Source organism: Bubalus kerabau, chromosome 4 (assembly GCF_029407905.1).
Source record: "Bubalus kerabau isolate K-KA32 ecotype Philippines breed swamp buffalo chromosome 4, PCC_UOA_SB_1v2, whole genome shotgun sequence".
Lineage (NCBI taxonomy): Eukaryota > Metazoa > Chordata > Mammalia > Artiodactyla > Bovidae > Bubalus > Bubalus kerabau.
In genome coordinates, this window is record NC_073627.1 from 56,580,192 (window position 1) to 56,602,233 (window position 22,042).

At 43.0% G+C, this 22,042-nt stretch overlaps 1 long non-coding RNA gene across 1 annotated transcript; it reads right to left on the reverse strand.

The window, feature by feature from the left end:
* Positions 1 to 1,305: 1,305 nt before the first annotated feature.
* On the reverse strand, positions 1,306 to 16,320 carry LOC129651436 (uncharacterized). The gene is made up of 3 exons (XR_008714139.1): positions 16,258 to 16,320; positions 5,886 to 6,152; positions 1,306 to 1,621 (listed from the first exon to the last, which is right to left on the reverse strand). It is a non-coding gene; the product is annotated as an uncharacterized LOC129651436 (long non-coding RNA).
* Between the last annotated feature and the right edge of the window lie 5,722 nt (positions 16,321 to 22,042).

Consider the following 22,042-nt stretch of genomic DNA (forward strand, 5'->3'; position numbering starts at 1 on the left):
GGGAGCTCTTTGTTAAAAACAGTTCCTCAGAAGGCTGAAAGGTATTGCCTGAAAAGGAGTTCTGTGATGAAATAAATTTGTAATGCAGGATTTAAGTGAGGTAGAGGGGGTTCTTTGCAGGACTTCTCAGGGCCTTTGTGAATCTCTGAGAAATAAGTATAGTATGAAATATGAAAACCTCCTCTTAGTCAATGAGACATGCTTTGCAAAACACTTCCATAGACCATATGGCTTCCAGTAAGAATTAAATAAATGTTAATTGTTAAGTCAATACATGGTACCACAATCCTAGGTTTACATTGTGGAATTTGCATGTTTTACAGAAGGAAAACTAACTTGTGTGTCAAAATTAAGAGATAAAATTTCTGATCAAGAACCACTCCAGACAAATCCTCAGAACTGGTGAAAAAGTTGACTACCATTTCCAGACAAAACAAACTTGAAAAAAAAGAGAAAGGAAACAATTAGAAAATTAGATTTTAAAAAATACCATTCATAATAGGATCAAAATCTACAAAGCTATGTAGGAATAAGTCTTAATTCATATATATGGTCAAATGTCTATGAAAAAATTTAAAGTCTTAATGGCACCCCACTCCAGTACTCTTGCCTGGAAAATCCCATGGACGGAGGAGCCTGGAAGGCTGCAGTCCATGGGGTCGCTGAGGGTCGGACACGACTGAGCGACTTCACTTTCACTTTTCACTTTCATGCACTGGAGAAGGAAATGGCAACCCACTCCAGTGTTCTTGCCTGGAGAATCCCAGGGACGGGGGAGCCTGGTGGGCTGCCATCTATGGGGTCGCACAGAGTCGGACACGACTGAAGTGACTTAGAGCAGCAAAGACCTAAAAGGATTCCTAAACAAACAGAGAGATGACACCATGTCTGTGGCTGGGGAAACTCAGTGTGGTAAAGATATGTTGTAATAGTCTCCATCTTTCATTTCCTTTGCTCCCAAATGAAGACTTATACTTCTCATTCTCTCATTTTCTTGTTTTCTATAATGTCCAAAAATAAAGAAGGTAACAACTCTTTCATTGCCAGACTGTCTTCTGCCTATCTTAGCAAGCCTCTAGTGAAATGTTTCAGGGCTCCATCTAAGGATGCCCAATGTGAGGACTTCTCTGGTGGTCCAGGAGCTAAGACTCCACGCTCCCGATGCAGGGGGCCTAGGGTTCAATCCCTGGTCAGGAAACTAGATCCTGCATGCAGCAACTAAGACCCAGAACAGCCAAATAAGTTTTTTTAAAAAAAGTTAAAGATGCTCAGTGGTATCCTGGTGATTGTTTTTAAAGTTTCTAATGTAATTCACAAGGTCTTAAAGCATATTCATTTAATATCAGATTCTATAAGAGGCCTAGGCAATTTATTTGTGTCTTCCAACCACTAGATATCTCTTTGGATACCTCAGCTAGAAAGAACTTTTCTTATGTTCAAAATTGCCAATTTAACTTACTAGATGGGGTACGGGGTCGCACAGAGTGGGACATGACTGAAGTGACTTAGCAGCAGCAGCAGCAGATGGGGTACAGTAGAGATAAATGAAGGAGGGGGATGGCTGCTGCTTCTCCTCCATCTTCCAAATCTCGTGCAATTTCCTGTTTTGGCCAGCTCCTACCTGGAATCATACAGAGAAAGGGATCTTGGGAACTGCACACCCCAGCTTAGTCAAATAGACACAGTACAAATTCTATCCTTTATCCAGAGAGATAAAGAACTTCCTATAAAGTTTCTCCAGTGAGGACAGCCAGATGCTATAACACCTGATTTAGCTGTTAGTTGGCTCTCCAACAGTCTGACCCTCCAGTTACTTCTCAGTGGGCAATTTTTCTCACCCCTTTCCAGGTTCCCAGCTCTGCAGCTCTCTCCTCTCACACCTAATAGCCCTTGATCCTTCTCCCAAATCTGTAGGCTCAGCCTTGTCACAATTTCTAGGACCAATTCTAACTTTATATTATTATTTAAAATATTTAGTTATTTGGTTATGCCAGGTCTTCACTGTGACACACGGGGTCTTCGATCTTGTTTTAGTTGCAGCATGCAAACGCTTTTAGTTTGGGTATGTAAGATCACTTTTTTTTTCCTTTTAATTGCTGCATGTGGAATCTTTAGTTGCGGAATGTGAACACTTAGTTGTGGCATGTGGGATCTAGTTCCCTGACCAGGGATTGAACCCAGGCTCCCTGCGTTGGGAGCTCGGAGTCTTAGCGACTGTATACCACCAGGGAAGTCCCCGAGTTCTAACTTTAGAAAAAGAAGATTAAGGATATTTAGTCTAACGCTTGGGGATACAACACAAAGTTAAGTTTGCTCTGAGATCAGCTTTGACTTCTTGCTCTGTCCTAGGTCCTGTTGGCTGATTTCTGCCTTACCCCTGGGGCCAACAAGGCTCTTTTGATTATCTACTTAGTCCTGGTCCTTCCAGGACTAAGTCCCTGCCCTGCTTTGGGCTCCACCCAAAACCTGCCCTTGAACTCCAGCTGGGAACAATGGCTGATATCTGCAAACATACTTTCCCCAAACCAGCTCCTGCAAGTTTGGTTTTCGATTGCAGCAAGCCCATGACATGCTTGAGCAATATTCTTCCAAGCCATTCTGAACCCCTGCATTGTACAAGTGACTCTTGTTCTCCAGAATCAAAGGGTCACCTGTTTGTTGTGCATGGTCTCTTATCACATACTCACCTTCCTTTCAACATTCCCTAAAATTTAATTCTCCCGTGATGACCAGTTTTTGTGCCATACTCAAAGAACTTCTTCAAAATCTTTTTATAGAATACAAGTGGACCTATTCATCGTTTCCAGCCCAGCGCAGCTGACTTTGACAATTACGTTTCATTCTTCCATCTAAATTTCTCTTCAGTTTAATAACAGCATCAGCAGCTAACTTTCTCTTCCAAAGGAAAAACCATCGTGGTTATTGTTATTTTTCAGTTACCTAAAGAAAGTTTCCATATGCTCCACTCTAAGCAAAGAACCACAGTTTCATGGTGAGATGGAAGGCTGGTTTTCATTCAATTAGTTTCCACGTGCTCAAGGTGTTTAAGATGCTTGTCCTGGCGAAATGACAAATGGCTGCATGTCATGGATCTTTGAGGTCACTCAAATGTATTTTAAGAGGTAACTGTGACATCCAAGAACGCCAGGGGTGTTAATTTATTGCTCCCTCTGTTGCTACCTCTATCTGCCTCTTGTAGCAGATGGCCCTGATGCCTCCTATTTTACGCAGAACCTGCTTATTATTGATTGCCCTGTTCCCCAGATTCCGTGTTCTACCTGCCAAACCCGAGAGCCTCCCCGCACCCACCACCTGTGGGCTGCCTTCCCAGAGCGTATCCTGGGTGGGTGCGTCAGGGCCAGGCCCTGCCCCTTCCAGGGCGCTTGTTTCTTCAAAGCTCTGGACCAGATTGGCTGGGGTGGCTGCCATTCCCAATAATGCATTGAATACTGATACAATGACTCATGGAAAGAGCTTTAAACACCTCTGTTGGCCCCAGTGAAGCATATCAAGAGAAAATAAAGGAATCCCTAAGAGAGCTTAGAACGTTAAATCACCTCTAAGGAGCCATCTTGGAGAAGGCAATGGCACCCCACTCCAGTACTCCTGCCTGGAAAATTCCATGGATGGAGGAGCCTGGAAGGCTGCAGTCCCTGGGGTCACTGGGAGTCAGACACGACTGAGTGACTTCACTTTCACTTTTCACTTTCATGCATTGGAGAAGGAAATGGCAACCCACTCCAGTGTTCTTGCCTGGAGAACCTCAGGGACGGGGAAGCCTGGTGGGCTGCCGTCTATAGGGTCGCACAGAGTCGGACACGCCTGAAGCGACTTAGCAGCAAGAGAGCTTAGATCATTAAATCACCTCTAAGGAGCCATCTAAACTCCAACGGGTTGAGCAAGATTCTCATTGACCACTTTATAGCTGTCAGAATGGGTTCTAGTTCAAACATATGATCCAAAGGCACTTTTATGCACTTACAGCTCGCTGGGCTCTTGTGTAATCATTGTAGCTATATTTAAGTCTGTTTTATAGAAGTTGGAGCAGCACAGTTTTATTGTTCTAGGTGATTACAGATTTTTATAATCTTTTCTTCCAGGAAGTATTTTTGACCATATCCCTGACTTATTTAGTGCTGAGTCCTTGGTTAGGAGCCCACTGTTCCATTTTAATAGTATTCCGATGAAGAAATGGGCTTCCCTGGTGGCTCAGACGGTTAAGAGTCTGCCTGCAATGCGGGAGGCCTGGGTTCGATCCCTAGATCAGGAAGATCCCCTGGAGAAGGAAATGGCAACCCGCTCCAGTATTCTTGCCTGAAAAATTCCAGCTACAGTCCAGGGGGTCGCAAAGAGTCAGACACGACTGAGTGACTTCACTTCACTTTATGAAGAAATAAAGTACATATTTATTTTTTCAATTAATTTGTTCATTTTCAAATGATCCATTCTACTACCAAGCACTTTAGGAGCAGTCCGCCTCTGATTTTCGTGCTGAGTGTGTGTGTGTCTGTGTGTGTGTGTAGCTGATAGTGATGGAGGGGGTGGGGTGGGGGTGTGGAATGGATATGATCCATGGAGAAGAGGTTCTGTTCTAGGACAAATAACTGTGACAAGTTTCCCAAATAACCGAAAAAGTTGGGAGCCTGCTGGTTGGGGTGATCCTGAGCCAGGTTCCTGCACAGGTTCAAGACCTTCAGCTTCCCTTAGTTTTCCTCCCATAGACTTTCAGCTCATTCTTGTTCTTTCTCTGGACAAAATAGAGCCATTCTTTTTTTTTTTTTCCCTGACCCTGCTTTGGCTAGAGGCCCTAGCATCTTTTCCCTGAAGCCTTGGCCTCTCCTAAGCACCTCCCAAGGATGTCCACATCTTAATCCCCAAACATGTAATATGCTATCTTGCATGGTAAAGGGGACTTGGCAGATATCATTAAGTGCAGGATCTTGAGATCAGGAGATTATCTTGGATTATCTGTGTGGACCCAACATGATCACACGGATTGTATAAGAGGGGTGCAGAGCTATAAGAGGGTTAGAGCTAGAGGAGGAGCTATGACTATGGAAGCAGAGGTTGAAGTGATGTGGGGCTAGGAGCCAAGGAATGTGGACAGCCTCTAGAAGCTGGAAAAGGCAAGGGAACAGTGTCTCCAGAAAGAAGGCAACCTGACCAATATCTTAGACTGCTGCTGCTGCTAAGTCACTTCAGTCATGTCCGACTCTGTGTGACCCAATAGACGGCAGCCCATGAGGCTCCCCCGTCCCTGGGATTCTCCAGGCAAGAACATTGGAGTGCGTTGCCATTTTCTTCTCCAATGCATGAAAGTGAAAAATGAAAGGGAAGTCGCTCAGTCGTGTCTGACTCTTTGCGACCCCATGGACTGCAGCCCACCAGGCTTCTCTGTCTATGGGATTTTCCAGGCAAGAGTACTGGAGTGGGGTGCCATCACTTTCTCCATAAGATCCATTTTAAACTTCTGATTTCCAGAACTGTAAGAGAATAAATTTGTGTTGTCTTATGCCACTCAGTTTGGGATGACTTCTTACTGCAGCAATAGGAAACTAATTCAGTGCCCCAGCTAGCATTGACGAGAAGGTAGAGACAGTGGGCTTATCTAGAGCCATGCTGCCCAATATGGTAGCCATAGCCACACGTAGCTATTGAGCAGTTGAAATGTGGGTGGTCTGAGTTAAGATGTGTGGCAAGTATAAAATACACACCAGATTTTAGGGACTTCATTAATGTTTTGCATTTTTCTTGTTGTTCAGTCACTAAGTCATGTCCAACTCTTTGTGACCCCATGAACTATAGCTCACCAGGCTCCTCTGTCGTCCACTGTCTCCTGGAGTTTGCTCAAATTCATGTCTGTTGAGTTGGTGATGCTGTCTTACCATCTCATCCTCTGTAGCCTCCTTCTCCTTTTGCCTTCAATCTTTCCCAGCATCAGGGTCTTTACCAATGAGTCGACTCCTCCCATCAGGTGGAGCTTCAGCTTCAGCATCAGTCCTTCCAATGAATATTCAGGGTTGATTTCCTTCAGGATTGGCTGGTTTGATCTCCTTGCAGTTCACGGGACTCTCAAGAGTCTTCTCCAGCACCACAATTCAAAAACATCAGTTCTTTGATGTTCAGCCTTCATTATGGTCCAGTTCTCACATCTGTACGTGATTATGTTTTAGATACAGTGGATTAAATAAAATATGTTATTAGAATTACTTTCATCTGATTCTTTTTTTACTTGTTTAAATGTAACAACTAGAAAACTCAAAGTTGCACCTGTTATTTGCATTATATTTCTCTTGATCAGCTCCGTTCTTTGGATTCGGATGACTCTCACTACTGGGGTTTCTGATGTTACTGTGAAACTGGACTGGGTTGGCCCAGGGCTCCGCTTCAGCTCAAATGCCTCTGAGTACTCCAGGCATCAACAGTATCTCTGCTGAGTACTCCAGGTCACTGCCAGAAGGAGGACCAATCCTGAACTGCCCTGAACCTGCCTGGCTTGAATCCTGTTAAACCTACCTTATGTTTTATAGGCTGGAGGCCACTGCTAAGAAAAAGAACACAAAAATAGGTATGGGTCTTGGAAAAGTCTGTGCAAGTGAAAGACCCGAAGCTTTAGCCTCATTTAGCCTCATGGCACAGAGAAGGCAATGGCACCCCACTCCAGTACTCTTGCCTGGAAAATCCCATGGACAGAGGAGCCTGGTGGGCTGCAGTCCATGGGGTCGCTGGGAGTCAGATACGACTGAGTGACTTCACTTTCACTTTTCACTTTCATGCATTGGAGAAGGAAATGGCAACCCACTCCAGTGTTCTTGCCTGGAGAATCCCAGGGACGGGGGAGCCTGGTGGGCTGCCGTCTCTGGGGTTGCACAGAGTCGGACACGACTGAAGCGACTTAGCAGCAGCAGCAGCAGCAGCAGCAGCCTCGTGGTAATCTGCCGCTTCTCTTTCTCCCAAATCTCATCTGGTGAGGCTCCTTTCTCCTAGTAGCTGGTCTGCCAGGGATCCCACCCTCTATCGATTCTCACTCTTCCAAAGACGACATCCAAAGGGGTCACCATAGCCCTTAACCTAGGCAAAAGGGACCCAAGCCATGAACTTTAGAGGACCCTACAAATCACAAACTCAACCGATAGGTGTATTACGGAGCGTGAGCATGCCCGTCATTTGGAGTTTGGCAGTCAGTGCTGCCGCAGCACGGTTCATAAACCCTAAACGTTTGTTCTCAGGACGCACACTGTTCAGATCCCAAGAGGTTACTTCCTTACACTTCTGACCCTTTGTCCTTGAAACACAAAGGGACTGAGACCAAGTGTCGTGTAGATGTGCCAGTTGTGCTCCCACTAACGTAGAGCTAGACCCTGCCTCCAAGTGCAAGGTGGAGGAAGCACTAAGGAAAAAAGACAGATCGATTAACTTGTCAAATCCTTCCTCTCAGCTAGCTTGAATGCATAGATTCCTGCATAACAAGGTATCATTTCCCCAGAGGTGCCTGGTTCTGATATTTGCAACTGCTGCAAGTGAACGCTAAAGGATATTTTATATCATTAAATAATTCATATTACTCTTAAATTTGTACATATGCAGGCTCAGGTGCAACATTCAGGAAACAGGAATTGGCAACCAGGTGAACAAGTACAGTGGCAACTAGATGCAACCAAATGCCAAAATGATGTTTTCATTAACATTTGAATAAAATGGAAAATTTTCAAAAATTTAGATATACATTTTAGTTTTATTTAAATAATTTTGAAAATGAGCACAAGATCTTCATAGAGATGTAAAATGCAAAGGTGGAGCTCAGGGACTTCGCTGCAAGTCCAGGGGTTAAGACTCTGCGCTTCCACGGCAGGGGCCACGGCTTCGATGCCTGGATGGGGAACTAAGATCCCCCATGCCACACGGTGCCGCCAAAAGAAAAGTGGAGCTCAGAGAAGAAAAAAGCTGCAGGGGAAGGAAGTAGAAAGCAGTCTGCTTACTCAGAGAACAGACTTGTGGTTGCCAAAGGGGAGAGGGCAGGAGGAAGGATGAATGGAGAGTTTCAGGCCAGCAGATGCCAACCATTATGTACAGAATGGAGAAGCAGCAAGATGCTGCTATACAGCACAGGGAACTGGATTCAATATCCTGTGATAAAACATAACGGAAAAGAATATATATGTGTGTGTGTGTGTATATTGCATGTATAACAATCACTTTGCTGTACAGTGGAAATTAACAGAACATTGTAAATCAACTAACTGTACCTCAATTTTTAAAAAAGCATCCTACTTAAATTTCTAAAAACTAGAAACAATGCAAGTGAGCGGACTTCTGCTGAGCATGACCTACATAAAGAAAAAGGATTTTAGAAATGTTTTGCTCAATAAAGTTCTCATTAACAATCAAAAGAAAACGAACAAAGAAACCTCCCAACTCAAATTTGGAAAGATGAAATCCCTGCAACTTCATAGTCTCCAGGAAATGAAAGATTCATTATTGATTAAAACGATGAGAACAACAACAGCAACAAAAAGATTTGTTGATAATAAAGTTATAACTCAGGAAGCCAGATGCAATTCTGGCCTGTCCAATAATAGCAAATGAAGAAAATTGCATTTATAAAAGCTGAAATTGAATGTGAAAACCAAAAACATCTGGAGCTTTACTGTGCTTATTGGACAGTGATCTTGAAAAATAGCTGTCATGTCCTTCTGACAGCGTAAATATGTTTCTAGCAAGAGCCAATTCAAATTAATGATTTCAATTTTCCATTGCACCAATATGGCAGAATTAAATTTAGTATTTAATTTTACAGCAAAATTATTTTAGATGGAGAAAGAGATCCTAGAAATAGCTGTTATGTATTTTTATATCCTCAGTCCAAAAGCAATATTTTGTTACCGCTATGACAAAATTTTACATGGTCAGTTTTGGCCAATTAAGGTGTCTGTGTCTGGAATCACTTAGGTTCTTGACTAAAATGAAACATCACTTGCATGCAAAAAATATATATATGAGACTACTACAATTAATTTTTAAAAGATTGAATAAACAGCAAAACAAAAATAGTATTCAACAGAGGCAAATGATATTCTTAGATTATGTATGATGTCCTTATAAAATAGTATGTGTTCAGATGACCAATGGGCACAAGAAAAGAAGCTCAACGTCACTAATTACTAGAGAAGTGCAAATCAAATTTACAGGTGGCACAAAAGGTACCAGCTCACACCGGTCAGAATGACCATCAATAAAAAGCCTAAAAATAACAAATGTTAGGGAGGATATGAAGAAAGGGGAACCCTCCTGCACCGCTGGTGGGAATGTAAATCGATGCAGCCACTAGGAGAATAGGATTCAGGTTCCTTAAAAAACTAAAGATAGAGTTGTCCTATGACCCAGAAACTCCACTCCTGAGTATATATCCAGACAAAACTATAATTAAAAGAGAGACACTTTTAATGACCCCTATGCTCATAGTGTCACTATTTACAATAGCCAAGATGTGGAAACAGCCTAAATGTCCATCAACAGATGAGTGAATAAAGAAGATACAGTCTATATACATATATATATACACACACATATACAATGGAATATTACTCATTCATAAAAAAGAATGAAGCAATGCTATTGTAGCTACATTGGCTGGATCTAGAGATTATCATACAAAGTGAAGTCAGCCAGAAACAGAAAAATGAATATCAAGTGATATCACTTATATGTGAAATCTAAAAGACGACCCAAATGAATTGATCTGTAAAACGGACTCACAGACATAGAGAACAGACTTGACTTCTGGTTGCCAAGGGAAAAGGAGGTGGAGAGGGTCAGATTAGGAGTTCAGGATTAACAAACTATTATGTAGAGAATGGATAAACAGCAGCAACATCCTATTGTATAACACAGGGAATGACATTCAATATTCTGTAACAAACCATATGGAAGATAATTTTTTAAATTAGAGGATAAAATGTGTCCAAATTTAATCAAGAATAATTATACTTTTTTGTGGCAATGGGCAAATCAATATTTATATCAAACAATGGAAAATTTCTAGGTTTTAATAAGAATTATTTTAAAATGTGATGAAAAAATGTTCAGCATAAAAAAAGGAAAAAAGAGAAACTGCCCTGGTGGTCCATTGGTTAAGAATCTGCCTGCTAATGCAGAGGACACGGGTTTGATTTCTAGTCCAGAAAGGTGCTACCAGTCATGGGGCAACTAAACCTGTGTGCCGCCAGTAATGAAATGCTTGTGCTGAGAGTCTCAGTTCAGTTCAGTTCAGTCACTGTCGTGTCCGACTCTTTGCGACTCCATGGACTGAAGCACGCCAGACTTCCCTGTCCATCACCAACTCCGGAAGCTCAAACTCATGTCCATTGAGTTGGTGATGCCATCCAACTATCTCATCCTCTGTCGTCCCCTTCTCCTGCCCTCAATCTTTCCCAGCATCAGAGTCTTTTCCAATGAGTCAGTTCTTTGCATCAAGTGGCTAAGTATTGGAGTTTCAGCGTCAGCATCAGTCCTCCCAATGAATATTCAGGACTGATTTCCTTTAGGATGGACTGGCTGGATCTCCTTGCAATCCAAGGACTCTCAAGAGCCTTCTCCAGCACCACAGTTCAAAAGCATCAATTCTTCAGCGCTCAGCTTTCCTTATTGTCCAACTCTCACATCCATACATGACTACTGGAAAAACCAAGCTTTGACTAGACTGGTCTTTTTTGGCAAAGTAGTGTAGCTGCTTTTAATACACTGTCTAGGTTGGTCATAGCTTTTCTTCCAAGGAGTAAGCGTCTTTGAATTTCATGGCTGCAGTCACCACCTGCAGTGATTTTGGAGCCCAGGAAAATAAAGTTTGTCACTGTTACCATTGTTTCCACATCTATTTGCTATGAAGTGATGGGACTGGGAGCTGACTGTGGCTCAGATCATGAACTCCTTATTGCCAAATTCGAACTTAAATTGAAGAAAGTACGGAAAACCACTAGACCATTCAGGTATGACCTAAATCAAATTCCTTATGATTATACAATGGAAGTGAAAAATAGATTCAAGGGACTAGATCTGATAGAGTGCCTGATGCATTCTATGAACAGAGGTTCCTGACATTGTACAGGAGACAGGGATCAAGACCATCCCCATGGGAAAGAAATGCAAAAAAGGAAAATGGCTGTCTGAGGAGGCCTTACAAATAGCTGAGAAAAGAAGAGAAGTGAAAGGCAAAGGAGAAAAGGAAAGATATACCCAGCATAGAGTTCCAAAGAATAGCAAGGAGAGATAAGAAAGCCTTCCTCAACGATCAATGCAAAGAAATAGAGGAAAACAATAGAATGGGAAAGACTAGAGATCTCTTCAAGAAAATCAGAGATACCAAGGGAACATTTCATGCACAGATGGGCTCGATAAAGGACAGAAATGGTATGGACCTAACAGAAGCAGAAGATATTAAGAAGAGGTGCCAAGAATACACAGAAGAACTGTACAAAAAATATCTTCAAGACCCAGATAATCACGATGGTGTGATCACTCACCTAGAGCCAGACATCCTGAAATGTGACACCAAGTGGGCCTCAGGAAGCATCACTACTAACAAAGCTAGTGGAGGTGATGGATTCCAGTTGAGCTATTTCAAATCCTGAAAGATGATGCTGCGAAAGTGCTGCACTCAATATGCCAGCAAATTTGGAAAACTCAGCAGTGGCCACAGGACTGGAAAAGGTCAGTTTTCATTCCAATCCCAAAGAAAGGCGATGCCAAAGAACGCTCAAACTACCACACAATTGCACTCATCTCACACGCTAGTAAAGTAATGCTCAAAATTCTCCAAGCCAGAGTTCTACAGTACATGAACCGTGAACTTCCAGATGTTCAAGCTGGATTTAGAAAAGGCAGAGGAACCAGAGATCAAAATGCCGACATCCATTGGATCATTGAAAAAGCAAGAGAGTTCCAGAAAACCATCTATTTTTGCTTTATTGACCATGCCAAAGCCTTTGACTGCATGGATCACAACAAACTGAAAAATTCTTTAAGAGATGGGAGTACCAGACCACCTGACCTGCCTCCTGAGAAATCTGTATGCAGGTCAGGAAGCAACAGTTAGAACTGGACATGGAACAACAGACTGGTTCCGAATAGGAAAAGGAGTACGGCAAGGATGTATATTGTCACCCTGCTTATTTAACTTATATGCATAGTAGTACATCATGAGAAAGGCTGAGCTGGAAGAAGCACAAGCTGGAATCAAGATTGCTGGGAGAAATATCAATAACCTCAGATATACAGATGACACCACCCTTATGGCAGAAAGCGAAGAAGAATTAAAGAGCCCTTTGATGAGGGTGAAAGAGGAGAGTGAAAAAGCTGGCTTAAAAGTCAACATTCAGAAATCTAAGATCATGGCATCTGGTCCCTTCAGTTCAGTTCAGTTCAGTTCAGTTCAGTCTCTCAGTCGTGTCCGACTCTTTGCAACCCCATGAGTTGCAGCACATCAGGCCTCCCTGTCCATCACCAACTCCCGGAGTTCACCCAAACTCATGTCCATTGAGTCGGTGATGCCATCCAGCCATCTCATCCTCTGTTGTCCCCTTCTCCTCCTGCCCCCAATCCCTCCCAGCATCAGAGTCTTTTCCAATGAGTCAACTCTTCGCATGAGGTGGCCAAAGTATTGGAGTTTCAGCTTTAGCATCATTCCTTCCAAAGAACACCCAGGGCTGATCTCCTTTAGAATGGACTGGTTGGATCTCCTTGCAGTCCAAGGGACTCTCAAGAGTCTTCTCCAACACCACAGTTCAAAAGCACCAATTCTTCGGCACTCAGCTTTGTTCACAGTCCAACTTTCACATCCATACATGACCACTGGAAAAACCATAGCCTTGACTAGATGGACCTTTGTTGGCAAATTAATGTCTCTGCTTTTCAATATGCTATCTAGGTTGGCCATAACTTTCCTTCCAAGGAGTAAGTGTCTTTTAGTTTCATGGTTGCAATCACCATCTTCAGTGATTTTGAAGCCCCCCAGAAATAAAATCTGATACTGTTTCCACTGTTTCCCATCTATTTCCCATGAAGTGATGGGACCAGATGCCATGATCTTCGTTTTCTGAATGCTGAGCTTTACGCCAACTTTTTCACTCTCCTCTTTCACTTTTATCAAGAGGCTTTTTAGTTCCTCTTCACTTTCTGCCATAAGGGTGGTGTCATCTGTATATCTGAGGTTATTGATATTTCTCCCAGCAATCTTGATTCCAGCTTGTGCTTCTTCCAGCTCAGCCTTTCTCATGATGTACTACTATGCATATAAGTTAAATAAGCAGGGTGACAATATACATCCTTGCCGTACTCCTTTTCCTATTCGGAACCAGTCTGTTGTTCCATGTCCAGTTCTAACTGTTGCTTCCTGACCTGCATACAGATTTCTCAGGAGGCAGGTCAGGTGGTCTGGTACTCCCATCTCTTAAAGAATTTTTCAGTTTGTTGTGATCCATGCAGTCAAAGGCTTTGGCATGGTCAATAAAGCAAAAATAGATGGTTTTCTGGAACTCTCTTGCTTTTTCAATGATCCAATGGATGTCGGCATTTTGATCTCTGGTTCCTCTGCCTTTTCTAAATCCAGCTTGAACATCTGGAAGTTCACGGTTCATGTACTGTAGAACTCTGGCTTGGAGAATTTTGAGCATTACTTTACTAGCGTGTGAGATGAGTGCAATTGTGTGGTAGTTTGAGCGTTCTTTGGCATCGCCTTTCTTTGGGATTGGAATGAAAACTGACCTTTTCCAGTCCTGTGGCCACTGCTGAGTTTTCCAAATTTGCTGGCATATTGAGTGCAGCACTTTCGCAGCATCATCTTTCAGGATTTGAAATAGCTCAACTGGAATCCATCACCTCCACTAGCTTTGTTAGTAGTGATGCTTCCTGAGGCCCACTTGGTGTCACATTTCAGGATGTCTGGCTCTAGGTGAGTGATCACACCATCGTGATTATCTGGGTCTTGAAGATATTTTTTGTACAGTTCTTCTGTGTATTCTTGGCACCTCTTCTTAATATCTTCTGCTTCTGTTAGGTCCATACCATTTCTGTCCTTTATCGAGCCCATCTGTGCATGAAATGTTCCCTTGGTATCTCTGATTTTCTTGAAGAGATCTCTAGTCTTTCCCATTCTATTGTTTTCCTCTATTTCTTTGCATTGATCGTTGAGGAAGGCTTTCTTATCTCTCCTTGCTATTCTTTGGAACTCTATGCTGGGTATATCTTTCCTTTTCTCCTTTGCCTTTCACTTCTCTTCTTTTCTCAGCTATTTGTAAGGCCTCCTCAGACAGCCATTTTCCTTTTTTGCATTTCTTTCCCATGGGGATGGTCTTGATCCCTGTCTCCTGTACAATGTCAGGAACCTCTGTTCATAGAATGCATCAGGCACTCTATCAGATCTAGTCCCTTGAATCTATTTTTCACTTCCATTGTATAATCATAAGGAATTTGATTTAGGTCATACCTGAATGGTCTAGTGGTTTTCCGTACTTTCTTCAATTTAAGTTCGAATTTGGCAATAAGGAGTTCATGATCTGAGCCACAGTCAGCTCCTGGTCTTGTTTTTGCTGACTGTATAGAGCCTCTCCATCTTTGGCTGCAAAGAATATAATCAGTCTGATTTCAATATTGACCATGTGGTGATGTCCACGTGTAGAGTCTTCTCTTGTCTTGTTGGGAGAGGGTGTTTGCTATGACCAGTGCATTCTCTTGACAAAACTCTGCTAGCCTTTGTCCTGCTTCATTTTGTACTCCAAGGCCAAACTTGCCGGTTACTCCTGGTATCTCTTGACTTCCTACTTTTGTATTGCAGTCTCCTATAATGAAAAGGGCATCATTTTTGGTGTTGGTTCTAGAAGGTCTTGTCGGTCTTCATAGAACTGTTCAACTTCGGCTTCTTCAGCATTACTGGTTCGGACATAGATTTGGATTACCATGATATTGAATGGCTTGCCTTGGAAACGAACAGAGATCGTTCTGTCTTTTTTGAGATTGCACCCAAGTACTGCATTTCGGACTCTTGTTGACTATGAGGGCTTCTCCATTTCTTCTGAGGGATTCTTGCCCACAGTAGTAGATATAGTGGTCATCTGAGTTAAATTCGCCCATTCCAGTCCATTTTAGTTCACTGATTCCTAAAATGTCGACGTTCACTCTTGCCATCTCCTGTTTGACCACTTCCAATTTACTTTGATTCAGGAACCTAACATTCCAGGTTCCTATGCAATATTGTTATTTACAGCATCAGATTTTACTTCCATCAGCAGTCACATCCACCACTGGGCATTGTTTCCACTGTGACTCCTTCTCGTCATTCTTTCTGGTGTTATTTCTCCACTCTTCTCCAGTAGAATATTGGGCACCTACGACCTGGGGAGTTCACCTTACAGTGTCACCAGAACAAGGGAGCATCATAAGAAGAAGCACGCATACTGCAACTAGAGGGTAGCCCCTGCTTGCTGCAACTGGAGAAAGCCTGCACGCAGCAATGAAGACCCAGTAGAGGGAATAAATAAATAGATAAGTAAAAAAAATAAATTTAAAAAGTGAAAAACAAAAGAGAAAAGAGAGAAAACAACCACAAAAAAGCAGGGGAAAAATGCTCAACATGCAATGTAGGTTTAAAAAATGCATCAGATGATTATTATATAGAATGCAGCTAATCTGCAATCTCAAAATGAGATAATTTAATGTGATGTAGAGTAAAAGAAAAATCATACACAACATATTTAGAAGTAAATTTCATTTAGTGACTCAATTGACTAATACTTAGATTGTCTTACAAAATATAATCAAAAGTATTATATTTCTTTTCCTTTATTATTATCCATGAAGTTGCTCAGTCGTGTCTGACTCTTTGCGACCCCATGGACTGTAGCCCACCAGCTGCCACCATCCACGGGATTTTCTATGCAAGAATACTGGAGTTGCTTGCCATTTCCTTCTCCAGGGAATCTTCCCGACCCGGGGATCGAACCCAGGTCTTCCACATTGCGGGCAGACGTTTTACTGTCTGAGCCATTATTATGAAGGAATATATTTGAAAAGTCATGGAAAATAAGTAATGTGTATTATATACATGGATTAACCACAAGAAGGAAAAAACACCAAGGAAACTGAAATTAATATTCACTGCAGTAACAATTACATTCAGTTATTTTTGTTATTTTGCTGGCCTGAGGTCAACTTAAGAACCACAGCTTTATGCATCTTTTTAACAATTTTGTTGTCATGGGGACTTACCTGGTGGTCTAGGGGTTGAGAATTCGCTTTCCGATGCAGGGAATTCGGATTCGGTCTCTGATTGGGGAACTAAGATCCCGTGTGCTACGGCGCCGCTAAGCCTACAAGCCACACCTGCTGAGCCTGTGCTCCGCAACTGATACCTGACGCAGCCAAGAAATATTTTCACGAAAGTGTGTTTGTTTTGTTGTGATGAAGCTGCTTTTATTGAAATAACGAGCTAGAATATATTGATTAGTATATATTAATATATAAATATATTATTTAACCATTTAGCTGGTTTGATTATAAATTCTTATTATTTATACACATGGCTGCTAAGTCACTTCAGTCGTTTCCGACTCTGCGCAACCCCAGAGACAGCAGCCCACCAGGCTCCCCCGTCCCTGGGATTCTCCAGGCAAGAACACTGGAGTGGGTTGCCATTTCTTTCTCCAATGAATGAAAGTGAAAACTGAAAGTGAAAGTGAAGTCGCTTCCGACCCTCAGCGACCCCATGGACTGCAGCCTACCAGGCTCCTCCATCCATGGGATTTTCCAGGCAAGAGTACTGGAGTGGGGTGCCATTGCCTTCTCTGATACACATGGCACATTATTCTAATAGTTATATTCTTACCTGGGACCAACCAACGTTAGGTGTAGACCCAGTTGCCACCCACCAGATCTGACTTTCTCAGCTCTGCAGCCTCAGAGTCTTTAGGAACCCAACTTGCAGCCACACCAATTTGCCAACTCCCCGTCACACCAGTTCCCAGCTACTTCCATGATCCACATAGCCCTTTGTTGAGGTAACATCAGGTCTCAGGCACAAGGGCACATGTATAACTACCATAAAAGCCCCTAACGTGTGAAGCATACTAAATCCAGCATGTATGAGGAGCAGCCTCAGAGTCAAACATGTGTTCCAGCTGGTGAAATGATCCCACCCTCTGGACTCTCAGATAACCAGTGTTCAGTAAGCATTTGGTAACTGTGAGTACCCGTCCCGAGGGAAATTTATACTAATCTTCCTCACCTAGAGTCTAATTATGTAATGGCCATTCATCTGTGTGAACTCAAATGGCTGTGTAGAGTTAAGGAAGTCACGTATTAATTATTCAAATGATTGGTCTGCTGTACGAATTACCTTCCCCCAGGGTCCCCAGCCTGCTTTCCTCTTCCATCAGCCGCTCTCTTGTGGGACACAAGCTCTTTCCACTTGTCAGAGCAGCACATTTGCTGGTTCAGACACTAAAAATTAAGTATGTATAGCTGAGGGCTTCCCTGACGGCTCAGTTGGTAGAGTCTGCCTGCAGTGCAGGAGACCAGGGTTCGATCCCCGGGTGGGGAAGATCCCCTGCAGAAGGGAACGGCAACCCACCCCAGTATTCTTGCCTGGAGAATCCCATGGACAGAGGCGCATGGGGTCACAAAATGTCAACACTATTAGGCGACTAACACACTTTCTTTTTCATATAGAGATGAACACCGTGGGTTCAATCACCAATGGTTTAGAGCATCTCCTCGTGTTTTATATCACTGCTCCCTTCTGTTATCACAGATCCTCAAGAGTAGCTGCAGAGAGAAGAACTGAGTGACAACCTGGGCCCACATCCGGATAAGCAACAGACGGCTCCAGGCTCTTTGATGCCGGGGGACAGCCTTGAGTGTCTGTGGGAGGCTTTCCCTGATAGCAGTGCTTGTATTCATTAAAAAAAAAAAAAAGACTGAGAGTGAAACAACAAGCAGACAAAAAATAAGACAACTGAAGCCTGCCAAGATAGGCTGGTACCTTATCCATCCCCTGGCATCTGATCATGCAGTTTTGCTAGGTCTTCCAGAAAAATCACCCACTGTTTCTTTTATAGGGAAATTTTTTATCATTCCATAAAAATAGCTATGTCTTGTACAAACTAGAGGAATTACATATCAGCAAAATAATGTGCAGCCAACTGCATATGAGCAAAGTAAAACATTATTTTAAAAATAATCTGTATCCTACTCACACTATCATTGGTAAACTCTGGTGTGTATCTTTTCAGTTGTATGTGTGTGTGTTTTATTAAAAACAAGATCACATTGTAGATGCTGTTTTAGCAATCTGCCTCTTTGTATTACAAAGGTTTTTTCATGGCTTCAAATTTTCTGCTCGATTATTGTTCTTGTTATTGAAAATGAATTTTCATTTGTTTATTTTTGCTTTCATTTCGAGATAGGGTGCTCAGGGCTGGTGCACTGGGATGACCCTGAGGGATGATGGGATGGGGAGGGAGGTGGGAGGTGGGGTTCAGGATGGGGGACACATGTACACCCATGGCTGATTCATGTCAATGTATGGCAAAAAGCACCACAATATTGTAAAGTAATTAGCCTCCAATTTAAATAAATAAAAAATTTTTTTAAAAGAATGAATTTTCAATATATGATAGCTACTTTTTTGTGTCATGTACTCTACTAAGGACTTCACTTATGTCATTTGACCATTTCTGTGACCCTGGGAAGTAAATATTATTGTCCCCATTTCACAGATTAGGAAATTTAAGTCTGAGACTGAGTAAGTTAAAATATGTCAGAGGACTTCGCTGGCGGTGCAATGGTAAGAATCTGCTTGCCGGTACAGGGGACGTGGGTTCCACTCCCGGTCCAGGAAGATTTCACGTGTGGAGGATAGAAGTCCACATGCCACAGCTACTGAGCCTACATGCTGCAAGCACTGAAGCCCGTGCAGCCTGCAGCTCATCCTCCACAGCAAGAGTAACCGCCACAGTGAGAAGCCCTCCTACTGCAGTGAACGATAGCCCCTGCCTGCCACGACTAGCGGAGAAAGCAATGGCACCCCACTTCAGTACTCTTGCCTGGAAAATCCCATGGATGGAGGAGCCTGGTGGGCTGCAGTCCATGGGGTCGCTAAGAGTCGGACATGATTGAGCGACTTCACTTTCACTTTTCACTTTCCTGCATTGGAGGAGGAAATGGCAACGCACTCCAGTGTTCTTGCCTGGAGAATCCCAGGGATGGGTGAGCCTGGTGGGCTGCCGTCTATGGGGTCGCACTGAGTCGGACACGACTGAAGCGACTTAGCAGCAGCAGCAGCAGCCTCAACTAGAGAAAGCCCACACCCATCCGTGAAGACCCAGGACAGCCAAAGATAAATTAATCAATTTAAAAATAAAATAAAATACGTCAGAGTTAGTAAATGGCATGACAGGTTGGAGCCCCGTCCTCTTTGCTGACAGAGTTCAGGTATTGACTGTTCTAAAAATCTTTTCACTAGAAACATAGATAGATCAACAGGTTAGCAGGTAGAGCAACAATCAAAAGTTATACAGAAGCATGTAAATATAGTTGCTCACAGCATCATATACATGGATGTACATGGGTGTTTGCAGGCACACACACACACCAGTATAATCCAGCATCAGAAGAAGGAAAGCCAGAAGAGAGAGTAAGGTCAGAGGCGATGACATTCGTTCTTTCCCTGGATGAGTGTGGGCATCTCTGAGTAGAGACTATGAAACCCAAAGTAGAGAGCATGAAGCCCAAACAAAAGGGAGATGGATCCCTGAAGACGTCTTTGAGTACCTAGATCCAGCTGTGTCTGAAGCCAGCTACCCCTAGGCTGAGTCAGCAAAGTCTTTTCTGCTCTGGCCAATTCGAATATGATTTGCCATTTGTAACTGAAACAGACTTTAGTATTCACAGGGCTCTTCACAAAGACTCTACTACTTTCTTCCGAGAGATGTGATAGGACTGTACTTCCACATTCTCTTTGAAGTTAGGGGTGGTTACACAACCTGCTTTGACCAGTTACGTGTGAGCAGATTTTTAAACAAATTAGTTTGGCTGCAGAGGTCTTCGTTGCCACGTGCGGGATCTTTCGTTGCAGCATATGGGATCTAGTTCCCTGACCAGGGATTGAACCCAGGCATCCAGGCCCCGTGCTTCGGGAGCATGCAGTCTTAACCACTGAACCATCCAGGAAGTCCCTGAGTAGATTTTTTAAGAGCCAGCCCAAAGTCCGCCACTCTTTTCTCTCTGCCAGTAGCAATCAGCAATACTCCAGGTAGTGTCTTTCCCATCAGCCTGGTTCCCAGAGTGAGGGTGACGTGGGACAGAGCTCCCAGCTGACCTGCAATGGACATGCGGCATGAGCAAGATACAAAGCTTTATTTTTTTTTTTCAGCCACTGAGATTTCGGAGCTTTTGTTACTAGAACATAACCCACGCCATCCTGACCAACACTAATACAGACTAGTTTAGAGAGGAAAGAGATTGTTGCTTTGTTAATCTGTGTATCATTTAAAATCATCAGCATGCACAATTATGTAAATGTGCTTAAGGTCACCGAACTGCACTCTTAAAAATGGTTAAAATGGCGCAGCTCATTTAAGGGGGTTAAGGTATTGTCACCACTTCATTGCAGACTATGATCCCAAGTACCAGATCTGGGACATCAATCACCTTCATGAACAATGCTCTTCATTTGCATTTTATATATATACTTTGGCACAGCTTGTGGGACCTTTGTTCCCTGACCAGGAACTGAACCTGCACCCCTTGTATTGGAAGTGCAGAGTCTTAACCAGAGGACGGCTTCTTTTATGCTTTTAAATTGCTCACTTCCACCTCACTCAGCACCAGACTGAGGTAGCCACTTCTCTCCATCCTCAATCCCATTGGAGCACAGAGAACATTGCAGGGGCATGTATATGAGGTTTCTGATTGGACTGTAATCATGAAAAACATTGAATTTCAAAATTTCACTCTCCTGTTCAAATATTATATGATGATGACCCATGAGAACTCTGAAGGTATCATTAAAAGGACAGCTTATTTTTTTGGGGAAAAAAAAAAGTCAATTTAAAACGGTCAATTGTGTTCTATCTGTTGATGTATTTTTATCACAATAAAAAATATCACCAGCAAGCAATCAAGTATTTATTAGGGCCCCAGGGGATAATTCCATGTAAATGGCTCTGGTGGCCTAGAAGACAGTCTTTCTTGCCTTCACTCAGCGGACTTTTACTGAGCATCTACTATGTGCCTATGACCGTGCAAGGTGTTGGGGGAAAGAGACACATTTCTGACCTTGAACAGCTTTCATCTAACAAGAGAGCATTCATCACAGCTGGTCACCTTCCTCAGCAGCCCCCTCCCCTTCAGGTTCTTGCATTACTGATAGACCCACATTACTGTAGCCTCATCAAGCAGTAATGACTCAAAGACATTATAGCCATTAAGAGAGCAGTCCCTCCTTCTAATCTGTCTGCTCTCTTCTTCGCTAGGACAGAGGGCTTCCCTCGTGTCTCGGTGGTACTGAATCTGTCTGCAGTGCAAGAGACCCAGGTTCGATCCCAGGGTCAGGAAGATCTCCTGGTGAAGGGAATGCCTGGAGAACTCCGTGGACAGAGGAGCCTGGCAGACTACAATCCATGGGGGTGCAAAGAGTCAGACACGACTGAGCAACTAACACTTTCTCTTTCGTTTTTCCCTAGGACAGGGTTTAAGAGGACAGGTGGGAGGGTCTAGCAGGCAGAGTTCAGGTCCCAGCTCTACTACATAATAGCTTTGTGACCTGGGAAAATTATTTAATGTCTGTGTGCCTCCTCCTCTTAAAATGGAGATGCAAATAGTACCTGCCTCGTGATGGTTGGGAAGATTAAATGAGGTATTTCACATAATGCTTGTACAGAGCAAATGCTGAATAACTGCTAGTTATCATTGGTAGTTCTGAGCCCCTGTGATGCTCTCATATCCAGCCCACTAGTGGAAGCTACATCAAGGGTTCTGTATTCCAAGCTTCTGC